The sequence below is a fragment of the Microcaecilia unicolor genome, chromosome 1 (genome assembly GCF_901765095.1).
Source record: "Microcaecilia unicolor chromosome 1, aMicUni1.1, whole genome shotgun sequence".
Taxonomy (NCBI): Eukaryota; Metazoa; Chordata; class Amphibia; order Gymnophiona; family Siphonopidae; genus Microcaecilia; species Microcaecilia unicolor.
The window spans coordinates 159,742,143-159,750,689 of record NC_044031.1 but is presented as its reverse complement, the minus strand read 5'-3'; positions in this window follow the sequence as shown (position 1 = coordinate 159,750,689).

The window sequence follows — 8,547 nt, the reverse complement described above, 5'->3', positions numbered from 1 at the left end:
GTAACAAAGATGATTTTGATTTTAAGAAGCCTAGCTCTTATTATGAGCCATTGGCCTGTATTACTGAGAGCAAGGGCTAGCATAACTCTTCATTCTATAAATGGCACCCAAAGCTAGGCATTGGGTAGATCTGAGCTAAACTGGTATTCTGCAATGTGGGATCTGCGGGGAGCGTCTTTTACAGAGTATTAGTTTAGTGTGGATCTCGCACCTAGCTTCGAGTGTTGCACTTATGCCTGCTGATACATGGTGTAGATGCTGGCATGCAACTAATGGCAATCAAGTGCATAAATTACCCTATTCTATAACATTACACTAATTTCTTGGAAGACCCTGACCCACCTGTGCCCCTCCCATGACCATGCCCTTTTTTTTTTTTTTTACATTTGTACCCCGCGCTTTCCCACTCATGGCAGGCTCAATGTGGCTTACATATTATATATAGGTACTTATTTGTATCTGGGGCAATGGAGGGTTAAGTGACTTGCCCAGAGTCACAAGGGGCAGCCTGTGCCTGCAGTGGGAATCGAACCCAGTTCCCCAGGTCCAAAGTCCACCACTCTAACCACTTTTGGGTAGTATGCTATAAAATTTAGGTACGCTAATTATAGAACAGGGCACAGGGCAGATCTGCATGAGCTGAAATGATTACCAATTAACACCAATTATTGACTGTTAATGGCTCGTTAACTAGTTTGTGCATGGATCTGGGATCGGCACCCAAACTTTGGTTACCTATATAGAATCCAGGGGAATTATCCTGACATTCTCTGTGGTTTGGCTTGACCACTGCTGCTGTCATTCTGAGAAAGATGATGAGAATCCCAGTCATTAGAAAAGAAATACAATAGAAAAGTGGAGATTTATATATATTTAGTAAAGGCTGCTACATATGCAACAAAATGCCATTTACAAGACCACATTCATGGTATAAAGTAGTCTATGGCTTCTGATTCTATAAGTTTGTTCTTTGGATTGTTAGGGGTTTGTTTTTTGGACAATTAGCTACTTTCCGAGAATCAGAAAAATAAGAGTGTATTAGTGTACCTGCATATGAAAATTAATTTTTGTGGCTTTTTAAGTGCATTCCATTCAATGACACAAAACACAGATTTCTAGCACCAGACTTATCTCCCAGCCCCAGCATCAGCCACTTTCTCTCAACTGCCCCCAGTATCAGCCCCCTTGTATTCTCCTTACCATCTGTCAGCATAGCCCCTTTCTACTATCCCCAGCCTTATGACAGCCCCCAGCCTCCTTCTCCCGGATCCTATCATTGTCCCCCAGCCATCTATTTGCATCTGCTTCAAATGCTGGAATCTCCTGCAGAGCGGTCAGAATCTTGCTTCTTCACTCTTGCTGCTCAGCCTCCTGCATTAAATGGGAGTTCAAATGCAAGAGCAGGTATTACCTGTATCTTGTAAGGACCAGCAGCCAGAGACTAACAGGCAGGCTGAGTGACAGGATTGAAGGAGCAAGCTCCCCTTTCTCTACAAGAATTCTAGTGCTGGCCATGAGTCCTTAAGTCAGGGGTGTGCAACCTATGGCCTGTGTACCATGATACCATGGGAAGTACATACAGAAAATGTCAATAACCAGAATTTTGATGATTTTAAATACCGTATTTTGCAGATATTTTCAGAATAGTCGCTCTAGCAGTTTGTAGCCATCGTTTTCAGTTATATTTTTATCATAGAATGTCCATGGAGCTCTGTGTATTTCCAGTTCTGACATTATGTAATATTGCAGTCATCTGCCCAACCCTGCCTTAAGTGTTCCCCTGATCATCTGATTTTCTTTTCTGTGCATACATAGCTTATAGGTACAATAGGATTAAAGAAATGTGTTTGTACTGAACTTATACTTTTTCCCCCCCCAAATTATATTTAAGGCGCCTTAAGTTGTGCATGCTAATTTGGCCACATGGCCAAACTGCACGCACAACTTAACTGATTAACAAGCCTGTCAGCGCTGATAATTTGTACTTAACAACCAATTAGCAGCACTAATCGGCTTTAATTAGAATTTATGTGCACAACTTTCTAGGTGTTTTCTGCAACATAGTGTGTGTACATTCTAACGCATGCAGTTGAAAAGGGGGTGTGGTCATGAGCATGGAATGGGCGGGTTTTGAAATGCTCACAACCCACCCATTCCATGCTCCAAGTCTGGAATACACCCGATCTGCACCTAATTTTGGCGCAGGTATTTAGGCCTGGTTTTAGGTGGCTTAAATGGGTGCACCTAAATGTTAGTTGCAAGAACGGTGTGTAGGCATATTCTATAAACTATGCTTAACTTTAGGCGTAGTTTATAGAATCACGCTAACTGTGTGGTTTTTTGGTGCCGATTTTTAAGGTGTCATTTATAGAATTTGGCCCTTTGACTATAAACTAATTGGATACAAAATACTTTGCAGATCTATCCTGAGGTTCAGACAAATTGGTGTCATCACTGTAATTTATATGACAATTATGACTTTTTTCCCCCCTTGGAGGCATGAAAGAATTGGTATCTTGGTTAATTAAATGTATGTCTGCATTTACAGCTGGAGTGCTTGTGTCAGCTTGTATGCTAAAGCAACATACTGTGATATTATATTTTCCTATGCTCTATGGCGTACTTAACCTCAGGACCAGGGCTGGAAGGAAATTCTTTGCTTACCAGGAACTGGTAAAGCAAGTCTCTAATTTGGGGAGCTTAAAAAAACATGTTGCTGTTGCCTTAAGGGGAATTTTTTTTTGTGAACTTTGATGACAATATTGTGTTGCTAGTGCAATTTGTAGTTTTGTGAACTTTGCTGAATGCTGGAGAGTAGTTCCTAATTGTACCTGTATAGATGTAAACAGGAAACATGTTTTTCTGATAGAGTAATGTCTCCTGAGGATTCTGGAATATCTACAATGATGAGAAACTAAACCATGAGTGTTGACAATCCATAGGAGGAATACTTTAGGAAGAAAGGTGTCCGCTAATGACCAAATACAAATATGATTAGGTACTATAAATGAAAATAAAATCACCATATTGGTAAAAAGATATAGCATATTAAGGGGCCTCTTTACTAAAGTGTAATAAGATTTTGCAGTTATTTCACATTAAGGGCCAGATTCTATATATGGCGCATAAAAAATCCGCATGGAAAACAATTCCGCCTAAGCGTATTCTATAAAATTTAGATGCAGTATATAGAACATGCTTAATTGATATCCCAGCGCCTAAAACTATGTGCCTCCATTTATACCAACAAAAATGTGGCATAAATCCCTGTACATAGATTTACATGGACTGGGCCATATTCTATAACAATGTGCGTAAATTTGGGAACGCCCACAAACGGCCCATTTCCCCGCCGATAGCCAAGCCCCTTTTGAACTGCGCTCTTTACAATTTAGGCGCAGTTCATTACAGAATACACTTAGCGAGTTATGTTTGTAAATTCTAATTATTGCCAATTAGTGCTCATTATTGCTTGTTAAGTGCTGTTAAAAATACCAATTGGCTTGTTAACTCAATTAAGTTATGCGCATTGTTATAGAATACGCTTATATTTCAGTGTGGAACGCTAGGCGCGATATATAGAATCCAGCAGTAATTGCCAAAATTTCTTCATGGTAACTGCAAAACTTTTGCATTAAATGTTGAGGGTATCCAAAGCAGTTTCTTAATCAATTAAGACAGAGAAACATTTTTTAAAATGCACATTAACTGTAGTTCAGAAGGATTTCTGAGGATTCTACCTAATAGTTTAAACTCATAAGTTACCTCCCACACTTGCCAATGTTGTTGGTAGCCACATATACCAAGACAGCTTGATCCTCGCCAGCACTGCATAAAACCATATTTAGGTGATGAATGAGGTCTACCACCTTTGCACCGGCAGGTCAGTTACCAACAGGCTCATTTTTCGAAAGAGATGGACGTCCTTCTTCTGACATAAATCGGCACTTGGACGTCCATCTCTCAGAGATGCCCAAATCGGTATAATCGAAACTCAATTTTGGATGTCTCTAGCGAAAGTCTGTCCAAATCTGAGGGGGGTGTATCCCAGGTATGGTGGAGGCGGGACTTGGGCGTTCCTAAGACTTGGACGTCTTTGAGCCCCTCCACGTAACGTTTTGGTGCTGATTTTTTCTATGCCATATATAGAATTCACCCCACAGTATTTTTAGGTTTTTGAGGATAGCCTAAAATAGCATAACCTATAACTAGTAAGCTTAATGGACTTTAGTTTATAAACTCATACCTTAATTAACAGCCCACCAATACAAAGATACAGGCAACAGTACAGCAGTGAGGTGGGGTACAAGACCTTATGTAGGAATCTATTATTACTACTACTACTACTACTACTATTTATCATTTCTATAGCGCTACTAATTCCCCTCCTCTTTTCTATCTACACTTCTTCCCTTGGTTCATTAATCTCATCCCATGGTTTTTCCTACCATCTCTATGCTGATGACTCCCAAATCTACCTTTCTACCCCTGATATCTCACCTTGCATCCAAACCAAAGTTTCAGCGTGCTTGTCTGACATTGCTGTCTGGATGTCTCAACGCCACCTGAAATTAAATATGACCAAAACCGAGCTTCTCATTTTCCCCCCCAAACCCATCTCCCCGCTCCCCCTGTTTTCTATTTCTGTTGATGGCTCTCTCATTCTCCCTGTCTCCTCAGCTCAAAACCTTGGGGTCATCTTTGACTCTTCTCTCTCCTTCTCTGCTCATATCCAGCAGATTGCCAAGACCTGTCGTTTCTTTCTTTACAACATCAGTAAAATCCGCCCCTTTCTTTCCGAGCACTCTACCAAAACCCTCATCCACACCCTTGTCACCTCTCGTTTAGACTACTGCAATCTGCTTCTTGCTGGCCTCCCACTTAGTCACCTCTCCCCTCTCCAGTCGGTTCAAAACTCTGCTGCCCGTCTCATCTTCCGCCAGGGTCGCTTTACTCATACTACCCCTCTCCTCAAGACCCTTCACTGGCTCCCTATCCGTTTTCGCATCCTGTTCAAACTTCTTCTACTAACCTATAAATGTATTCACTCTGCTGCTCCCCAGTATCTCTCCACACTCGTCCTTCCCTACACCCCTTCCCGTGCACTCCGCTCCATGGATAAATCCTTCTTATCTGTTCCCTTCTCCACTACTGCCAACTCCAGACTTCGCGCCTTCTGTCTCGCTGCACCCTACGCCTGGAATAAACTTCCTGAGCCCCTACATCTTGCCCCATCCTTGGCCACCTTTAAATCTAGACTGAAAGCCCACCTCTTTAACATTGCTTTTGACTCGTAACCACTTGTAACCACTCGCCTCCACCTACCCTCCTCTTTTCCTTCCCGTCCACATTAATCGATTTGATTTGCTTACTTTATTTATTTTTTGTCTATTAGATTGTAAGCTCTTTGAGCAGGGACTGTCTTTCTTCTATGTTTGTGCAACGCTGCGTATGCCTTGTAGCGCTATAGAAATGCTAAATAGTAGTAGTAGTAGTAGTAGTAGTACTAGACGTATGCAGCGCTGTACACTGGACATAAAGAGACAGTCCCTGCTTGACAGAGCTTACAATCTAATTAGGACAGCCAAACAGGACAAATAAGAGATAAGGGAATTACTAAGGTGGGAATGAAAAAACATACTGAACAAGTGACTAAGGGTTAGGAGTCAAGGGTTAGGAATGAAGCCTAGAACTTTCTGCATGCATTGAACTGCCCTTACTACTACTACCACTGGGCTACCTTTGACTGCTCTGTTCTGAAGAAGTATAATGATACAATTTTTCTCTGGTCTAGGGGTCCACTGATAGGAGACTTGTTTTGATATGCTATCTCTAGTTCTTGTGCCTTTATTTTGTTGCAGGTGTACAATGAGTTCATTCCTTGAAAGAACTGAGAATGGGTGAACTTTAACTTTTGAATGGACTTTACATTCAGTTATTGATAATATTCATGAGTGAAATGTATGTCTTTTTTATTCTACTTGGAATCATAAGTGGATAATTTTTAAAGCCATTTTGAGAGTTTTGGGCATGGAAATAGCTCACTATAAAATTACCCAGAGTATATGCTGGTAAAAGTATGCAGGTAATGGCATTTCACATATCTTTTTACCTACGGTGTGCAGAAGTGTTCCAAGGGCAGAATTCGGACGTGTGTGCATGTAGTTCTGCTGGAAATGTTTCAAAAGCAAAGCATGAACATAATTTCCTTAAAATCTACTATAATTTAAAGTGCATACTTGAAATGTAAGTTAGGCTGCATGTTGCCAAATTACCCTCCTCCTACAGATATTACAGGCAACCTGCCTGCAGCTGGACCACAGATCTTAGATTGCCGGCAATGCTGAACAGAAAACAGCTGGAGGTAAGCAGGAGCAAAACACTGCAGAAGACACTAGCAGTAAGGTGAAAGTAGAATGAGTCACAAAGGGTTGAATAGGAAGTTATTACATACTAAGCGGCAGGAGGCAATGCCCTGGCATGGTAACAGCACCCTAGTTGCTTCTCTCCTGTGCGAAATGTTGCTGGGAGAAATTTGCAGTGCTGAATCTTTCCTCCTGTCTTTAATAAAGATGTAATTTACTGACTGCTGCTACTTTCACCTAGCTGCTGGTGTTTTCCCAGTGCCTGACTTGCAGATATCAACTTCTTTTGCTCTTGTTTTAAAAATGACAGAAAAAATTCTGAGTGTCAATTGCATACATTCTCCTTTCCAGGTACTGTAAGAGAGATCTTATTATCATCATTTTATGATTTTTTTTCTGCTTTGTATTAGATACTTTCGCTGGCAATTTATAGTAGACAAGAATGGTGGAATTGCTAAACACTAGAGATTCAAAGAGTTTTCTTTCTATTTCCTGACAATGTTTCCCTTTTGCACTTATTATAAAAAACAGTGTCACAGGCCAAGGATGGCGAGCCCTTGGGCCGCAGCCGAGTCATGCCCGGACTAGGATCAGGGCTGACCAAGTCTAGAGGTTCACCAGGAGAGTATGAGTACTGTAACAGAGGCCACATCAGGCAGGCAGGTCTAGATACCAACAATGGTACTGTAGAAACTCAAGAAAGTCCAAACACTCCCGGAGGTCAGAGCTGGCAGCAGGCAGATGAAGTCTGGAACAGGCCAGAGGTCAGCAGGTGGCTCTTATAAGAACCCTTGGGTAAAGGAAACCAGCAGAATGACTCACTGGAGCAAGGCAGGGATACTGGAATTAGGCAAGGCAGGGAGAGACACTGGAACAAGACATGACAAGACAACGCAGGAACACTGGAACAGAGCTAGACAAGGCAGGAACACAAGAACAAGGCAAGGAAAGGCAGGAATACTGGAACAGGGCTGGGCAAGGCAGGAGACACAAACCAGAATCAGGACAGGCGTAGCAATTCACACCAGGCAAAAGCTAGGAGACCTGTTGCAAAGGCACTGGTTGAGACTCAGGAACTTCCTTATATACCACCAGACAGGAAGTGATGTCATCAGTCAGTACCCTCATGCAGCGCTATAAAAGGATGTGCAGAGTTCTAGGAAGAAGAAAAGATTCTTCTGGCATGGAATGCTGCTGGAGACCACTGAAAACATGTGCGGGACGTGACAGTATCTCCCTCCATGAAGGTTCCTCCCCGGACCCATGGATTCAGGTTTGAGGGGATGTAGGCAATGAAAATGTCTTATAAGTGCAGGGGCATGAACATTGACAGCAGGTTCTCACATATTATCCTCAGGTCCAAAGCCCTTCCAAACAATAAAATGGTGTAGTCTCCCCCTAATCCTCTGGTGTCTAGAATATCTTGCATACCACAAGACATCTGGGGCTGCCAGTATTGATGTAGCCCCAATTGAAGGGTCTTCTTTTTCCTCAGGTACCCTGTAAGTTTGAAGTTGTGTGTCCAGTGCAAGACCCTCTTCCTTGATCGCTTAGGGACCAGAGTTTTCCCCAGAGGTACAGTGATCTGGGAGACAGCAAGAATCTTTGCAGGGTCTATGATGGGTCGGGATTCAGAGATGGAAGATGAGGAAACCTTGCTCTGTGATGGCATCTTACCTGGCTGGAGGTAGCTAGGGCAGTCACACTCCCAGTGAGGCAATAGTTTCACGGCTTGTTTCTTGCCAGAAACATCTGTATTAGAGGCAGAGGTGGCTGGTAGATCAAGAGACAGAGGTGAATCAGTCTTAGGTAGGATTAACCAAGGTTGAACAAGTGTTAAGCAAGAGTGGGCACAGGTTTGGACCCCAGATTAGCATATTTCTGGAGCACCAGTTGATACGAGGTTAATGTTTCTGTAATCGTGGAAGTCCCAATGTGTTGTTCCAGGCAATCCTTATCATTGTTCTGCTACCTTACTCCTAGAATGATCAGCATGTAGTTTAAACACAATACTGTAAGCATACAACATCTCCAAGATAGACTCTCAATTCTTAATCAAATCTGTTTTAATGTAGTAACTTGAACAAGGAGAAAATAACTTACAGTTTTGTTGCTTGAAAAGTATTGTAACCTCTGCTACATGCTGTAAAGTAAAATAGTAGGTAGTAGGTTGGGTACAGTA